Raw genomic sequence first — 18,459 nt, forward strand, 5'->3', positions numbered from 1 at the left:
TCAGGAAAATTAATCTTACATATGAAAAAATATAATCTAAAACTACAGTAGGAGAAAGAGAGAGGGAGGGGGAGGGAGGATGGGAAGAAAGGAGGAAAAGAAGAACCAGGAAAAGAAGACAATAAAATATATTTCGCTTAGTTGTATAATTTACATTTTACAAATATTTCCTGATTGCATCCTATGTTTTCTTCTGGGTATTGGGAATCAAACATTGAACATGAAAGAGAAGCTTCCCTTGCCATCTTGGAGTTTTATTCTATTATATATGTTCTCTCAAGATTACTTATTTTATAACTGAAGGTAACGTGAGATAATTCACAGGTATGTTTACATCAATTTCAGCAATAAGACACAAAAAACTGAAATAATAAACTATAAGTTGAAGACTGTGAACAGAGAGATAACACATTGTTTCCATATCAGAAAGTCAAAGACAATCCCCTACATTCCAGTTTGGTAACTTTAATATACCATCATTTTGAATTAATAAGAAATATAATGTAGTGTATGAAGTTAATTTGGTTACTGCTTATATACAAGATTTGTATTTCAAAGGTAATTTTAAAGTAGTGCTGTCTAGCTTTCTTGTGATTAAGAAATTATGAATATGCTAACTCATAGTACTTTTGCTCTTGATCATGACAAGTAAATTCTTGCACTAAAAAAAAAAAAAAAAAAAAATTACCTAAAGTAAATGGAAGCTATCATCTGACATCTCAATAAAGAATAAATTTCATCCCCAAGTGGGCATATTTACTAATATCTTAAAATATAATTGCCTTTTAAAACACTTAATTATATTTCTTATTTAAAAATGAATTTACTCTATAATTTTTACATCAAGAAAATTCACAGGAATTTCCCAAGTAGAGCTCAATATTCAACTTCTTATTAGGATATTGATTAATAAATTAGGTTATTATCTGTTTCCAGATCACTGTTGAAACATTAAGATGTGAAAATATATTCCATTGCTTCCATCATTGTTAATTCCAACATGTGCTGGGCAATCGCCAGTTTGAGTATGGTGTCTTCATATCTGAACCTGATAGTTACAGTTTATAGATATTTTGTTAAATTATATTTCACATATATTTTGCTTGAGTATATACTGCCCCTATTAAAAGAATGCTCTAGACTATAATGAAGACTAAGGGGATTTTGTTAATAAAAATACCATACATAGGATACAACAAAAAATGTTAGACATAACTGCAAAAATATCTTCCATATTCTAAAAATGTCAAACATAAATACTAGCATGTTTCTCACTCTGCACCTTTCTCAGCAGTGAAACTCTGATTCTTTCATATGTAAATGAATATATATGTATATTCGTATATTCATATATATATATATATATATATATATATGAATTCATTCTACAGTGAACACAAATATACATTATTTCAGGGGAATTCTGAGTTACCTGTTTTATTTTTTGGGAGACATTAATTATTCAGAATTAAATTGTAAATGCCTTAATTTTCATGTTTTAAAAATTTAAGTCACTGCACATGAAGTAATATTCTTGAGAGTTAAAAAAAACAGTATTATATTTTTTCTTATGTTTTCAAGAAAGCAAAACTCATCTTTAATTCTGACAGTATAGTGGTATCATATATTGTATTCGAGCCCTTAAACAATGGCCTTATTTTTATTTGAATTTCTAAATTAGATCCATGTTACCATGAAAAGGGTGATGCAATTCTGTTTTTTCTACATACCTTACTCCTACAATAACTGGTTTAAAATTTAAGTATACTCTATAGAATATTGAGAGTAATTTGCATTTTGTTTATGTTTTGGTTATATTTGGTCTGATATTTTAACTGTTTCTTTTTCCATTTATTCCATCATCCATTTCAAACACTGCTATCATAAGGTGCCTTGCAAAACAAAACATTAAAAATTTTCTAAATATTAATGATTGAACTGATTATATATTTCTAGTTAAAATAATATCAAAGTTTGTGTCTACTGACACTAAGCCCTTAGCAAATGCTGGAAATAATTGTTTAGCTATAAAGGTTTTGTCACCCTGGCTTTTCCTCAACATCGTATTTTGAGTTTATAGGGGAAAAGAACCAGATGCCTAAGGCTTCCTCTTAAAGATTCTGAATGTGCACCTCTGGGAAGGGCAGCCACTGCACTAATTATCCAAAATTATTATTGTGTGTCTATTTTATACTAAGCACTGTTTAAATGTGGGGAATTCAGGCCAACAGGGAATCCTTTCTAGTGGATCAGGCAGATGCAAAAATAAATAACTATACCACAAGGCAATGCATAGCACAATTGAAGTGGAATGCATAAGGTTCGGGTCTCAAAAGGCATTAGCATTGGCCCTAATTAGGATGTGCAGAGGAGGCACAGGGAAATCTTCCCAAAAGAGGATGAACTTTAACCTCTAACATTTGTGAGCACATGAAATGTGTTCAACACAGTGCTAAGTGCTTCCCATGGATCGTCACAAGTTTTACAATCAGAATCTGGACACACACACACACACACACAATAGTGGATGAACTACACTGGAAAAGAGAACTTTGCAGTTGCTGTTTATAAGTAAAATACTGTATTAGAAATAGCTTCAGGCCTGCCATTGAATTTAAGTTCCACCTCTGCCAGATAGCAATGAAGTTACCTTTGTTTTCTGTTTATTAATTTGGACTTAGGTTTTCTTTTCTTTCTTTTTTTTTTTATTATAGAATTATTGAGTTGAACTGGTTTCCTTAATCTCTAAGAATCCACTAACATAGAAAACATGAGTCTGGCACAAATTTTAAAAATGTAGAGAGAGTTATAACATTTACCAATATTATATTTACCACATATTGGTAAATATTATCTTTGGCAGTGAACCGTATAAAAAGTGACATTTGCTTTTGGCTAGAATTATATAAATCTCTTGGGTAATGTTAATTGTTTCATGTTTTTTAGTCTCTGGTACATGTACTCATATGAATAGATATGTAGGTTTTGAATATATTGAATATATATATGTATTCATGAATATATAATGAAAATGAAGAATAATCCCACTTTACTAAATATCATTTTAATAAGTTAATATCTTTAAAACTAGAGAATTCACAAGAGAAAATAATACAAGAGGTCCTAGGTGGTGAAAATATTGGAAAGTAGATTATTTTTAGGCTTCCATATCTTCTACTTAATGGTTATATGATTAATAAAAATGTACATATTGCTGCATAGATTGTAAGAAGGAGATTTTGTAAAATTGGATGTAAAGTGAATAGACTTTAAAAATCAAGGAACTATGTTCTCTTAACTATTATCACAATGGAAAGATCTAAGGAGACATTATTTAGATTTAATTAAATGGTAGCTGTATAGACTAGAGCATTTCAACATACTTCTATCCATGACCTTGACTAAATCTCTGATTTAAAGCGGCCAGCCTAAGAAGAAAACAGCAAAGCTTGCCAGGATCTGAATTTGTCAATTCCTCAAAGTTGGAGCCAGGAAACTCATATTCCAGGCATATCACGAGACATTAAAGAAACTTGTAAGACTGCCTTCAGACTTGATGCTGAGTTACTCCTGTTTTGATAAATGCCCTATCTTATTTTATTCCTTTCCTTCCCTTCTCTTCCCTCTCCTTTCCTTTCCTTTCCTTTCCTTTCCTTTCCTTTCCTTTCCTTTCCTTTCCTTTCCTTTCCTTTCCTTTCCTTTCCTCTCCTCTCCTCTCTCTCTCTCTCTCTCTCTCTCTCTCTCTCTGTTTCTCTTTCTCTCCTTATTACTGAGACTTAGAGCTGACAGCAGTCATCACTGCATTCCTGTCACTGTACAGGATTTGCTGACTTGATTACTTGCTTAATACAAGCTTTTCACTTTCTCTTGGCATTTCCTCTGAGACTCTGAAGTCTTTTTTTCTTTTTTCTTTTTTCCCGAAAACACAGTGTGGTTGGTTGGTACCTGTGACCTGTCTTAGCTCTTGCTGAGTGCTAGCTGGATTCCTGAATTCTGCCGGCGCATGAGAAGGCTGGAGCTGATCACAAAACACAACACAAGCTGTGGGAACTAAAATATAAAAACCTTTTACTTGAATTTTTACAGGTTCATGATTAATTAAATCAGGCAGCTCACTTTACAACCTCACTATCTACAGTACCATCCATTTTGTGAATAAAACTGAAAAGCATTATTAGGGTAAGCTTTACAATCAATGAAAAAGTCTTTTAAAATCATATTGTTAACATAAATATGTATGGCCCTTGTAAAACAGTATTGGGATTATAGCAAATCTGTCTTGCATGCTCTCCAGAAAATGTACAGACTTCAGTGAAAACACTGCCCTCTCTTGTAGTCATCATACTTCATGGTATAAAATTTCCAAATTTTTCTTTAATATTAAAGTTTAAGAACTACAAATACTAGCAACAATAATTTTATTTTGTAATAGAATATTCTATTTGAAAAGCTTTGACATTCATTCCTCACCATAAATCACAGTATATAAAGATACCATTTGCTTCTCTCAATGCTATTATATATCTGGTCAAAGCCATATTCATTACCTGGTCAATTTTAGAAACCCCATCCCTTACTGGCTTACTGGCCTACTAGTTTCTATTTTAAGATAATGCTTAAACCTTTCCGAAAGATTCTTTTCACACCTCTTAAATCAAAAACATTTATGATGGCTTATAAAGTTCGACACCAGCTGGCCTATGCCTACTCCTGTGACCTTGCCTCCATCCAGATCCAGATTCTTTGTTCCTTAAACCCTAACCATCCCTGACTCTTTCCTGCTTTCAGCCCGTTGTACTAGCTGTGACCCCGTCTAATCGCTTTTTTGTATATTTCACCTTAATGTGGTTGTGTGTGTTCCATCCTCTTAATTAAAACATGTTCCATGAGAGTAAGGATGATGTTCCTTTTCTCACAGTCTGTACAGCACCTGAATTTATATTTGACACTCAGTAGATACTCAGTAAATAATAGTTAACTCAATGAATGAAAACCCAGGACAAGTATGTATTCTAGATACTATCACTCCATTTAACAGAGGAAGAAAAGTGTGCCAATGTTTGCTTGACTCTCCTAACATCACAGAACTTAGTACTTCAATCCTGTGTTAACCTATAGTAATACCTTGCTTTTCATAGAGTCTTATTGCCTATTTTGGGAAGAAGCCAGCCCTTTAAATTAGCTAAGAATTAACTGCACATGTTTTTTTCTTTTAAATATCTAAAATACCTTGACACTTTTTTCAGTCATTGAATTTTCTCATCTGATTTATGCCGAAGGAAACTACCAAGGGAATAAAAACTAATATATCCTCTGGCACATTTAGAGGATAATTCAATTAATAATTTCATAGATTCAGTTCTACTGTATGTTCACTCATATGCAGAATCAGCTATGGCAATTAATTGGGTTCAGTCCATGTGTCATGGGAATTCTAATGGCTACACGGAATACTAATTTAGATGTGTGCTTACTGCCAGCTAACCATAGCACTAGGTGTGCATTTTCTGTACTAAATTTGAATAGCCAAGTTATGCATAAATCTCAGCATATTTTATAACTCTGGAGTCATAAGTGTCATTTATATTAAGATATACCTATATGTGACTTCTGAGCATATGCTGGGTTTCTCTTTAATTTGTTGGTAGTGATTTAAGTATTAAATCACTGTTTAACTTTTCTTTAATGATCATAAGAAAAGTTTGATCACAAGTAAGGTGAATTAGTCCTCCTTTTACTATTACTGTTTTCTCTTGTCCTAATCTCTTTCCTTCTTAAAGCATACATACAAATACTAATAAAAGTATTGTACTACTTATGGCTATTCTGTTCCCCATTGTTGCTTTATATAATTGAAAACTCCAGAAAAGCCTACAGTATTTTAAAGATTATATTATTATTATTATGATGCACAATTTCATGTGTAAATTTAGGATACAAAGCTTAAGTGAATCTCTTTCATAAAAATTTCTGAGTAATCAAAAGAAGGATGATTGGTCATACAGATATACAGTGTTAAAGTAATTTTACAAATAACAATAATATTAGTTTCTTCAGAATCTGATTTAGCAGTAGCACATTCTGTAACTTATGTAATTTGTGCTTATTAATGTCAAACAAATTTAAAGTTGGTCACTATCGTTAAAATTGAAAAGAAAACTATCAAGTAAAATGTAAATTGTTTATCTAGTGATTTAATTTGATGTCTAGGTTGTTAATTTTATATGAGGTAAAAATAGCTCCATAAATTTAATTCATTTCTTAAACTCCCCAAGTCTATCAAACCCTGATGACTTAAAAAAAATCAAAGCAAATAAAAACACTTCCACTATTGTATCTTAAAGGCTTTGGTTGTGCATTCTAGAATGTTGCTTATTTTATGCATAATGGAATGACTAGGTCACAACAATAGAAAACAAGCAAGAAAAACTCAGTATCATTGTCTTCATCATCATCATCAGCATCATCATCATCTTAATAAAAACAAGACTGGAAATAATGATGATGATAATAGCTAACATGGTGCTTATGACTTCGTTATTATTTTAAGCATGTTATATAATTAGCAAATTTAATCGCAATGAGATCACATTATTATTATTATTATCACCATTTAACCTTTAAATTTATCCCCTTTTAACTGAAAGACTGAAAAGTAAAGAATTATATAAACCTTTACTACATCCCTTTAAGTCTCTTAATTGAAAATTGGTAACAAATTGGCACATATTTTTAACTTTCAAACAACCACAGTATTATTTAATAGGACTTAGATCACAACCTCTTTCTGCTTGACTATTGTTTATGTTGACAAACATTTTATATCTTTAATGCATACTTAATTAGAACACTATTTTACTTAAAGAGGTGATAAACTATCATCAAAATTTAATTTTTTACATAATCGAGCAAAATAATTTGAGCCAGATGGAATAAATAAAGCAATTCAAGTTATGATTAGAAATGAATCATATGTGATACATTTTCAGAGCATTGAATCATAGTAAATAAAACCAAAAAATGTACAGCCTCTCCTAAAATAGCAGTTTATTGATATGAGTTTCTCCTTTTAACAGAATTTTTTTTTTTTGAGTTAAAAAATGTGTACTCTTTTCTTTTATTTTGGTTTCCCCACGATGAATATACTGTCAATAAATATAAAGCAGCTGGTACTATACTATTATGTACAACATTTATATTATAAATAATTGATAGTTTTAAAAATCAGTTAAATTAAATTAGATTTAGAAGTCAGTTAAATTAAATTAAAAGTATATAGAAGCAAGAACCCATTGTAAACCATAGTCTGAATGAAAAACATCATAGATAACAAAAATTAATCAAGGAAGCATTTTCTTAAACTTTTATGTTTATTTTAAAAAATTTATTGTCAGTTTAATTAAATAGGTAACCGCATAGTCTCTCAGTCACCTACAATTTTAATTCACCAAGTGAACAAATCTGTGAAAGTGATTTCGATTTTGCTTTCCCAAAGTAGAACTCTAAATTTAGAAAAAAACCAAGGTAAACATTTTAGAATACCTATTACATGCAAAAACATCTTTGGGATTTCCCCAAGAGCTTCCGAAAAATCACAAATATGTGTTTCTTTTTTCTTCAGAAAAAAGAGAGATGTTAGAAATAATTAGGTTTGTCTCTGTGGACATTACATTATAGTGGAAAAGTTTTTACTCGTTCTGGGAAAGAACATCTAGTTGTGTGAAATCCAAACATTTTAAATAAAATTTCAAAATAAATGTGCATATATTCAAATGAAATTTTTATCTTGGTTTATTAGGATATGAGCTGGAATTTTTACACATCTAATTCTTATTTTTGAGTAAAGATCTAATATAAAGATCTTTTTTAAATGAATAAAATAAGCAATCATATTGAGGAATATTGCTCAGGGCAAGAAAAATGTTTAAATCAATTGTTTTAGCACTGATGACTCAAAAGTACTGGAAACAAAAATTAGTCATATTATGAAGTCTGAGAAAATCACAGAAAAATATAAAAGTATCAAAAATAGGCTATCTTTTATGGTATTGAACTGACTGCATTGGTAATTGCTCTTATTACCTTAAAAGACTTTTTTAGGAGGTCCAAGAAAAATCAAAATTTCCTAAACAAACAGGATTGTCATTGAATTATTTGTATCTAACGAGAACTATTTGAAATTCTACTGCTTATGAAGCACTTTGAGATACTAATAGTGATAAAAATAATTGTTTAAAGAGGTTAATTGCTCTTATCAAGGCTTCATCTTCATCACCGGGACAGAAACAGTTTATCTTGTCATCAATACCAAAGGAGAGAGGACATTTTACTCCAGATGACCATATAAATATGAAATAAAGGGATATATCTAAGTAAACAGAGTAAGTCAAATGAGCCATATAGGTTTTAAAATTGCATAGATACTGAATCAATATTATCTGATTCTCAGGTTCCGCTTCTTTAAGATACTGTGGAAAATTTTACATTTCTAAGAGGATTTTTTTTTCTTTATTACTGCTCAGTTGTATAATCTCTATGACACATATTTAATTATATGTGCATTAAATTATATGTTATACTTTCTAAGCTGTTCCATATAAGTAGATTCCAGCTTCCTAGATAAATTGCAATATTTTATAGCTTTCAAATATTTTGAATCTTTGAAAGGCACTATTAATACACTATTTCTAGTGTTATACAATAAATATTATGAAATCAAGTAATTATTATGAAGCTTCTTAAATGAAGATACAAAAGTCTCATTTACATCTTTAATGTCTTGAAAAGTATGTTGGTTTTTCTTATTCCATATGTGATGACTATACAAGTAAGTCTAAAGCAATTTAGAGAAATGTGTAAATATACCTATTTTTACAACCAAAACATTATTTTAAAATTAACTATCTGAAATTTCACTCATAGGCATGAACTTCAGATATGGCTTATTTTATTTAGTGAATATTCTCTCCAAAATCCCTCCCAATAGAACAGGAGTGCATTTCCCTGCTGGATTGATGTTAGGCTTAACCATGCGACTTTTTGACTGTGACATGAGCAAACGCCTGAAATTTTCTTTCATTATTGAGCTGTCCTCTTGTGCTTCTGCCATCACCATGGTGTAGCTTCTTCCATACAGTTGCTGCCTCTTCAGTCTGGTTTCAAGTGTTACTGGACCCATAACATGGAGTTAAGCATTGCTGCTTGAAGCAGAGCTCTCTATTCAAGGGCTGCCTGGGTCAGCCAGTTCCAATTGAGTATGAGATTACTACTGTATGTCACTGAGTTTTGGAATGTTTATTATGTATATTTATTGTGACATTAGCTGATGATGTATCTCACTGCACTGCTTTATTTTTTTTCTCCTTAGCCATTTTCACTGATTCTTATATATGTTGCTATTTTGTCTGTTTTTATTAATATAAATTTATTTTATTTATTTTTGGCTGCATTGGGTCTTTGTTGCTGCATGCGGGCTTTTTCTAGTTGCAGAGAGCGGGGGTTACTCTTCGTTATGGTGCCCATGCTTCTCATTGCAGTGGCTTCTCTTGTTGCGGAGCACGGGCTGTAGGCACGTGGGCTTCAGTAGTTGTGGTGCCTGGGCTTCAGTAGTTGTGGCTCGCGGGCTCTAGAGCGCAGGCTCAGTAGTTGTGGTGCACAGGCTTAGTTGCTCCACGGCATGTGGGATCTTCCGGGACCAGGGCTCGAACCCGTGTCCTCTGCATTGGCAGGTGGATTCTTAACCACTGCACCACCAGGGAAGTCCCTATTTTGTCTTTTTTATCATTGATTTTCCTTGCTAGAATGTAAGGTTCATAAAGTCAAGTGTTTTTGTTTGCTTTATTATAATTCTACATACTCAACACCTGAAAAAGTGCTTGGTGTGTAGTACATACCTGATAAATACTGTTGAGTGAAAAAAATATAATTAAGATCCTAACTTTAGTAGGCTTAAATTCATAAAATAATAAGTTTAGATCCATCTTTTCCTCTTTACACATCAGGACACTAAAGCTTGGGTAATTTAAATGAGTTGACCAATGTCCTAGGATTAGACCCAGCAGATTCATTAAAATCTAAGAATAGCTCGCAATACTATGACATTTAAACATTATTTTAGTAAAGCCCGATATATGAAAAACTAGTTTACATCATCGCAAACTGTAAGCTGGCTTAAGTCCATGGATAGGTATCAACAATCCATGGACAGTATGAAGAAAAGCTGTCCTTGCCTTTGCTCCACTGAAATTAGATAATGAAATTTAGAGGATTCAAGGATTTATGGCCACAGAGTTCTGGCTGATTGGATTCAAGTTGTTGGACTGGTCTTTTTCAAGAATTAAGTACCTTAACTTTGAATGGTCATGCTATTCTGGACTATGGTGTCAGGTAATAAATCCAGCAAAGTAAACCTACTGGCACCACATCCTAAGGAGGGGGAGGAAGGTGGGAGAGCCCTGTTATGGACTGAATGTTTGTGCCGCCACAAAATTCATATGTTGCAATGTGATGGTATTAGGAGGTGTGGCTTTGTAGAGGTAATTAGGAGGTATGAGGTCATAGGGAGGAGCTACCATGAATGGGATCAGTGCCCTTAGGACTCAGGAGAGAGCTTTTTCCTCTGCTCTACTCTCCATCATATGAGGATAGAAGTAGAAGACAGCAGTCTGTAACTGGGAAAGGTCCTCACCAGAACCCAAACATGCTGGTTGCCTGATCTCAGACTTCCAGTCTCCAGAACTGTGAGAAATTAATTTCTGTTTTTTTATAAGTCACCCAGTCTATGGTATTTTATTATAGCAGCCCAAGCAGACTAAGACAGGCTGTAATCAGTCTGTCACAAGGTCTTAGCAGAGTTTTCAGGATCTTCAAGAAGACACAACTCAGTGATGTCAGTAAAGGCTTGATAAGATGTGATCACAATGTGCAGCCTCACCCTGTGAAGTTCTGCATTAGTTCCATCTGTGAGGTGGTCTTCTCTGTCCAATACAGAAAGCTCATTCCTATGAATGAATTTTTGTATCTCCTCCAAATTGATATGTTGATCCCTAATTCTCAATGTGATGGTATTTGGAGGTGGGGCCTTTGGAAGTAATTAATTTTAGATGAAGTCATGAGAGTAGAATCCCCATCATGGGATTTATGACCTTAATGAAAGAGGAAGAGAGAGGAGGTGTATCTCCTGCGAGCATGCACCAAGGAAAGGCCATGTGAAGACATACCAGCGAAAGAGCGCTCACCAGGGACCTGACAATTCTGGCATCCTGATCTTGGCCTTCCAGCCTCCAGAACCATGAGAGATAAATGGTTCTGTGAAAGCCTCCCAGTCTAAGATATTTAGTTACAGCTGCCCAAGCTAGGACATTCACTGTACTAGTGACAACTGGGATCACTGCGAAAGGTCTTCATTCCAGAGGAAGGGCAGAAAGCTGTGGCAAATTGGATGTAGAGATTGATATTTCTGGACAATTAGGTTAAGCTGGTGCCAAGAGGTAGTGATAAATCCAGTAGTTACACACAATGACTATTTCATTTGTTTGTTGGATATTGGTTCATTTCTAAGATTTATCCTCTCAAGGGTTAGATATTTCCTAAAATTCCTTAACAACTTTTCATCATCATAATCTCGGAAGTACATATTCACAAAATTTAATCTGAATCAGATTATATCTGTCAGAGACAAACAAAAATGTGATAAAACTAGAGTAAGTTATAGTATCTGTATGCATGAAGAATGTGATATTTCAAATTTTCCCAGGAGGTCCATGTAAAGTCTGGGTTAAAAAAATACAGGTGAGCAGTAAAAGATTTTTTCACCTTTCTCTTTTAATGATCTATTCTTCTTATCTTCTGGATGTAGACATAGACTTTATATTTCTTTCAGATGTTCCTTGAAATTATCATGAAGGGTATAAAATCTAAATAATTGCTGACATTAGAACCAATTTACTTCTGCAAATAAGCCATCTTCTTTAAAGTCTGAACAATTTAAATGTATTATGGTGAGTGTATAGGGTAGGTTCATAAGACAAGATTTTAATCACAGATATAAAATGTTTGTCTGCTATGAACAAGGAGTTTTCCTAAGTGTTACTGAGATACTCTCTTTAAATGTTAAAATCATGGTCACATCTTACCTACCTCATCCTGTACATGTAGCAGAGCATGCTACTGGAATTAGTTATTTTGAAAGACTGCAAAACTTGAGGAAATAATTGTGCAATAAAACAAAGTTTTATTAATTATACGGAATACATGTTAAGTATAGCAAGTAACATGAATATGTGTTATAAGGTTAATTAATATCTCTATATCCTTAAGAGGTTTCTGATATTGCTAACAACTTTTATACAGGAGAAAATTCATTTGAATATTGCTATTATCTCTAACAAGAAATAAAAGCAGGTGCAGAGAGCTCAATGAGAAAAAAATGTAAATGAAAAATCCAATATTTCTTAACAGACATTTTTACCATGTAACTGTTAAATTAATCACATAAAATAATTAAGTCTAATTAATAGGTAATAAGTAATGAGTACCTACTCACAAAACTTGATTCTAATTGCAAGCAAACGTACTATGTAATCGGTGCTTATTGCATTAAACTACATATCACATGCTTGTTATCTCCTTTGTTTTATAAATTGGAACTTTAGTTCAACTCATGCTTCTTAGAAAGGGTAAGGCCTTTGGAATGTTGAAAATGAACTGGCAGGATGCCAAGGAGTCTGCTTAAACTGAAACACAAAAGAGGTTTTGAACAAAAAACAAAAGGGATAATCTCCTAAGCACCTTAAGTTTAGTGGTACTATAATAAATGTGGTTGGTATCAAATTATAAATGGCTCAGTTCTTTGCCACTCATTCTTAACAATATTACACTGTAGTTTCTTGAATCACATAGTAAAGAATGGTAAATGTTTTGTGACATTGTATAATTTCTTTGTAATGCTCATAATTTCTGTACTGTTTTGAATCAAAGATGGAGAATAAAAACATTCTTACCATTTCTAACATACAAATATTTATTTACACCAATAACTTTTCATGGTATTACATGCCATTGCATTAAATTGTTATTACTACTATAAATTTGTCACTAAATAAAATATCCTATTTTATAACAACACAGGCTTTAATTATCAAGAAATAAGCTTATTTGATAAGCTAAGTATTTATCATGGTTGTTATGCTGCCCTATCCAACCAAAATTTCTACTAATCTTCATATGAGAAGATAATAAGATATTGTACAAATAGTAGTATTGCAGGCATGAAAAAGTGTTCCAACCTTCATAATACAATGACACTAACAAGGAAGTTACTTACAAGTGAAAGAGAAGAACAGGCTAAATTTTAAATTACAACCATGGTCACATGTTCCAAATGATTATTTAATTCCATACTCGAAAATAATAATTATAGACAAATGATAACATAATGGCATTTACTCTGCTCCTAACACATGAATAAAATCTGAATTTTAGCTATTAATGATATTAAGATGAAAAATTATTTTATTTTCTACTTAAGTATAAATTTATCTTTTACTAGAATATTTATATAACATAAATAAACTTTCATCATAATATTCATCCACTTTAAGCATTTTTTACATGATTCAGTTTTAATAAATTATAGTAAGTACCTAGAAGGTACTAATCTCATTACCTACAATAGAGTAGAGGTTGGGCACATATATGGGAAAATTTGTATCTTGCTAAATGTAGCATAAAGTTTGAAAAGTGAGCTGGGCTCCCAGTGCTCTGGAATTCATCAGTAAATTTGATTGTGAAAAATAGAGCATCTTGAGTAAGGCATATGAAGCAATACTGTAAGAGTCTGGGTTAATCAAAGAGGAAGCTAGACTGCCAGAGATTTTCAAGTAATTTGTAACAGATATTTAAAAGAGATTCATCATGGGGAGAAAACAACAGGCCATAGCTTAAATATAGGATTCATGTATAGGTTAAATCCACAAGAGAAACTCCTTTCATTTAAAGATTGAAAAAAAAAAAAAAGGAAACATGTCAATAGAATGCACGAATAAAGTTTGATAGTGTGTTTATTAATCTTAAAATATAAAACATTTTCCTTTGCTTTACATGAAATTCAGCCTATATCAGGAGAATTATTCTCTTTATAGGTAAAGGATACTATTAAAATTCTGAACCTCTAAACTCTAAAACTCAGCTAAAGCCATCTTATCTATTTATTTATTTTTAATTTATTATTATTATTATTATTTTGGCCATGCTGCAGGGCTTGCAGGATCTTAGTTCCCTGACCAGGATTGAACCCAGGCCACGGGGAATCCTAACCACTAGACCTCTAGGGGAATCCCCTATCTCTCAATTTAAAATTTGAAATGATTCACATATGTAGAACTTACTATACTTCCTAGGTAGATTAAGTGTGGGTATAGATAAAAATGTCAAATTAAATAAAATTGACTACACAGAAGATTGATACAAAGAAGGAGAAAAAAGAAGCTCAACTACTTTTTAGGACTTTGCAATTGAACAATCTTTTGATCAGGGTAATGGTTTCTTTAAGGATGTATGATTATGAAAAATAAAATTTGAAAAACAAATGAAAGGAGGAAATAAATTAAAAATTGCTGAAAACTGAAAATAAGACATTCATACTCTTGTTTCCAGGAACTAGGGAAACCAAAAATTCTTATGACAAAGTTTTCTTAAAAACAGAATATATATACCTTTCTGTTTCCATAATGGCAGGGCAAGCCTGTGATAGCCCAACTCCCCTACTGGTAATAATTAAAAGGACTAGAAATAGCACAAATCAAGCAAAACAACAACAACAACAACACTACCCTAAGGCTTCTGGAGAGTAAACAAAATCAGGGATTGTGGAGGGGAATGAAAACTAGTTTCTTTGGGTTTTTTTTTTCACTCTCATTGCTTTGTCTAGAGGGCAGGTACTAGATAAGGAGCGTCGAAGTGATTCTGGACCTAAAACACATCCAGAAATATAGAGGGTATGCTGGAAAGAAGGCAATACAGGTTGAATACTGTGGGGGTAATCCCAGACAGGAGTCAGAGAAGGAGATGCCATAATTCTGTATATAAAACCACAGAAATCTCAGCCTAAACTCTGAGCTTGGCATGCATAGAGCAGATACAAAAATGTATACCAAAGGCATTAAGAAATCAACAGTGAGATGTGAATCCCTGATTACAGGAGGCAACACAGAACTTAGAGGTGATTATCTACTTAAAAATACTTTTTTTCCATATGGTTGTCAGGACCCAGAGTCTGCACAACATAATATTTACAGTATCCAGGATACGATGCAATATTTCTCAACATTCAACAAACCAGGAGAATATGACCAATTCTAAAGGGAAAAGACAATTAACATATGCACATCCCAAGATGATTCAGATGTGGAATCTACCAGATAGAGATTTTAGAGCAGCTAATTTAACTATATTCCATGAGGTAAAGAAAAAACACATATAGAATTAATGAATATATAAGAAATCTCAGCAGAGAAACAAAAAATATAAAACAGAACAAAATCAGAAATTTAGAACTAAAAAATTAATATCTTAAATAAAACAAAAACCTCACTGGATGGACTCAGTAGCAGAAAAGAGATGATGCAGTAAAGAATCAGTCAACTTGAAAAGCAAACAACAGAAATTATCTAATCTGAAGAACAATGAGAAATAAGATATATAAAACTGAATAGTGTCTCAGAGATGTTTGAGCCAAAAAGCTTAATGTGTGTAAGTAAAGTCCTAGAGATGAAAAAGAGATTAGGACAGGACAGATGTTTGAAGACATATGATAAAAAGCTGCCAAATATATTGACAAATATAAATTTACAGATTCAAGAAATTCAGTATACCTCAAACAGGATAAACCCAAAGAAAACCATACCTGGACATATCCTAGTCAAAGCTATGAATAACAAAGATGAATAAAATAACTTGATAGCAGCTTTAGAAAAATGACACATGGGCTTCCCTGGAAGCACAGTGGTAAGGAATCCACCTGCCAGTGCAGGGGACATGGGTTCGAACCCTGGTCCGGGAAGATCCCACATGCCACGGAGCAGCTAAGTCCATGCACCACAACAACTGAGCCTGTGCTCTAGAGCCCGCGAGCCACCACTACTAAAGCCTGTGCACCTAGAGCCCAAGCTCCCCAACAAGAGAAGCCACAACAATGAGAAGCCCGTGCACCGCAACGAAGAGTAGCCCCCGCTCGCCACAACTAGAGAAAGCCTGCGTGCAGCAACGAAGACCCAACGCAGCCAAGAATAAATAAATTAAAAAAGTAAATTAAAAATTAAAAAAAAAGACACATGGCATACAAGGGATAAACAATTCAAATTACCATGGATTTATCATCAGAAACCAAGGGGGCTAGAAGACAGTGGAGCCATATCTTTAAAGAAATGACAACCCAGAATTCTTTCCAGGGGAAAAAAAAATTCATCAGGAATGACAGAGAGAACATTTTCAGATGAAAATTAAAAAAAATAATAGACTCTATCCCCAACAAATATGCTCTACAATAAATGGGGAAGAAATTTCTTCAGACTGGAGGATAATAATATCAGAGGAAAATCTGAATCTTTAAGGATGGAGGAAGAGTAAAAGGAAATGGTAAAGAAATGAGTAAAAAACCTTTTTTTCCTCTTCAGTTCCTTAATATATCTATAAGTCTTAAAACAAAAATCATCATAATTTCTGGTGAGATTCTCAATTAATATGAATGCAGATATATTACATATGATATTAATAATAAAAAAAGATCAGTGTGGAGCACTTGTAAAGGCACCTATATGCTTGTCAGGTTTCTACATTTAATGTAAAGTGTCAGATAATTAACTCTGAGAGAACCTGAACAGCTATTGAACATTAAAGTACATCGAGTCAGAGATTAGTGGAGAAAATGAATAAATCATGAGGAAGACATATATGGGAGAGAGAATAATGATCCCCCAGTGATATTCACATCATAATCTCCAGAACTTTTGAGCATGTTACTTCACATGGGAAAAAGAACTTTGCATCTGTGATTAAGTTAAGGATGTTGAGCTGAGAAAATTATCCTGGATTACCCAATGTGGGTCCAGTGTAATTGCAGGGAAGTCATATATAGAGAAGATGTGAGGACGGAAGCAGAGTCAAAGCGATATGATGTGAGAAAGACTCAATCTGCCGTAGCTGGCTTTGAAGTTGGAAGGAGACTGCAAGCCAAGGAAGGTGGGCAGATTCTAGAAATGGAAAAGACAAGAAAAGGGAATCTCCTGTAGGGCTTCCATAAAGGAACACAACCCTACAGACACTTGATTTTATCCCAGTGAGAATCATTTCCAACCTCTGACTTCAAGAACTTAAAATAATATATTGTGTTGTTTACAGCAATAAAATTCCTGGTCGTTAGTTATAGCGACAATAGGAAACTAAGAGAAGATAACTATAAATGTGTACTGTGTCACTGAGCCTCAAAATATATGATGCAAAAATCAACAGGATTAAAGAGAGAGAAAAAAGTTCACAATCATGGTGGAGGATTTTAACAACCATCACTCTAATAGAACAAAACAAATTCAGTAAAGACATAGAAGATTAAAGAACACTAACACCCACCTTGATCTAATGTATGTTTATAGAGCACAATATCTGCAGAATACATATGTTTTTCAAGTACACATTATGTATTCACTAGGTAGATCATAGGCTGGGACATAAAATAAACCTCAATAAATATGAAAACAATCAAAATCATATAGAGTGTGTTTTCTAAGCACAACTGTATTAAATTAGAAATAAGTAACAGCAAAATATCTACGAAAACAATAAATATCTGGAAGCTAAACATATCTTCATAAATAACTATTGACCAGTGATGAAATCACAAAGAAATGTAGAAAATATTTTCAACTGAAAGCCAAGAGAAAGACAACATATCACTGTTTGTGGCATGCAGTTAAAATGCTACTTAGAGAGAAATTCCAGAAAAAGCTGAATAAACCAATATGCAAGACTTTAACAGCAAAGGAGGAGTGCATCTGTGATCAAAAAACAACTTATAGTTTGTTAGCAATCAGCCCTTGAAAAATAGAGTATCCTAAGTACTGTATTTTAAATACTATACAATAACTTATGAGGATGTAAAATAATTCAACAAAACAACTTGAAATGAGAAATGAAATTCTCACTACATATGTGAAACACAGGGCCATTAATATTAGGAATAAACAGATAAAAATCTAAGGTGATGTTAATCAATTACTGATAACTAATATAATTCAGTTTACATTGTGTTTTGGCTTAAACGCTGCGTAATAAAAGGCCACAATTTTCAGGATAAGCAGCATTAAGACCATTAAATATATAGCACTGTGAAATCTCCCATAACTGCCACTAGATGTCTCTAATAACTGACTTTGGCTGCATTCCTTCTAAAGTTATGCATTAAAT

The 18,459-nt window shown here is 32.8% G+C and overlaps 1 protein-coding gene across 4 annotated transcripts in view; it reads right to left on the reverse strand.

Moving 5' to 3' along the window:
- The window catches only part of NCAM2 (neural cell adhesion molecule 2), a 494,475-nt gene that overhangs the window by 120,967 nt on the left and 355,049 nt on the right, over positions 1–18,459 (reverse strand). The gene's annotated exons all lie outside the window — the stretch shown is intronic.

The sequence above is a fragment of the Balaenoptera borealis genome, assembly GCF_965194805.1.
Source record: "Balaenoptera borealis genome assembly, chromosome: 5".
NCBI lineage: Eukaryota > Metazoa > Chordata > Mammalia > Artiodactyla > Balaenopteridae > Balaenoptera > Balaenoptera borealis.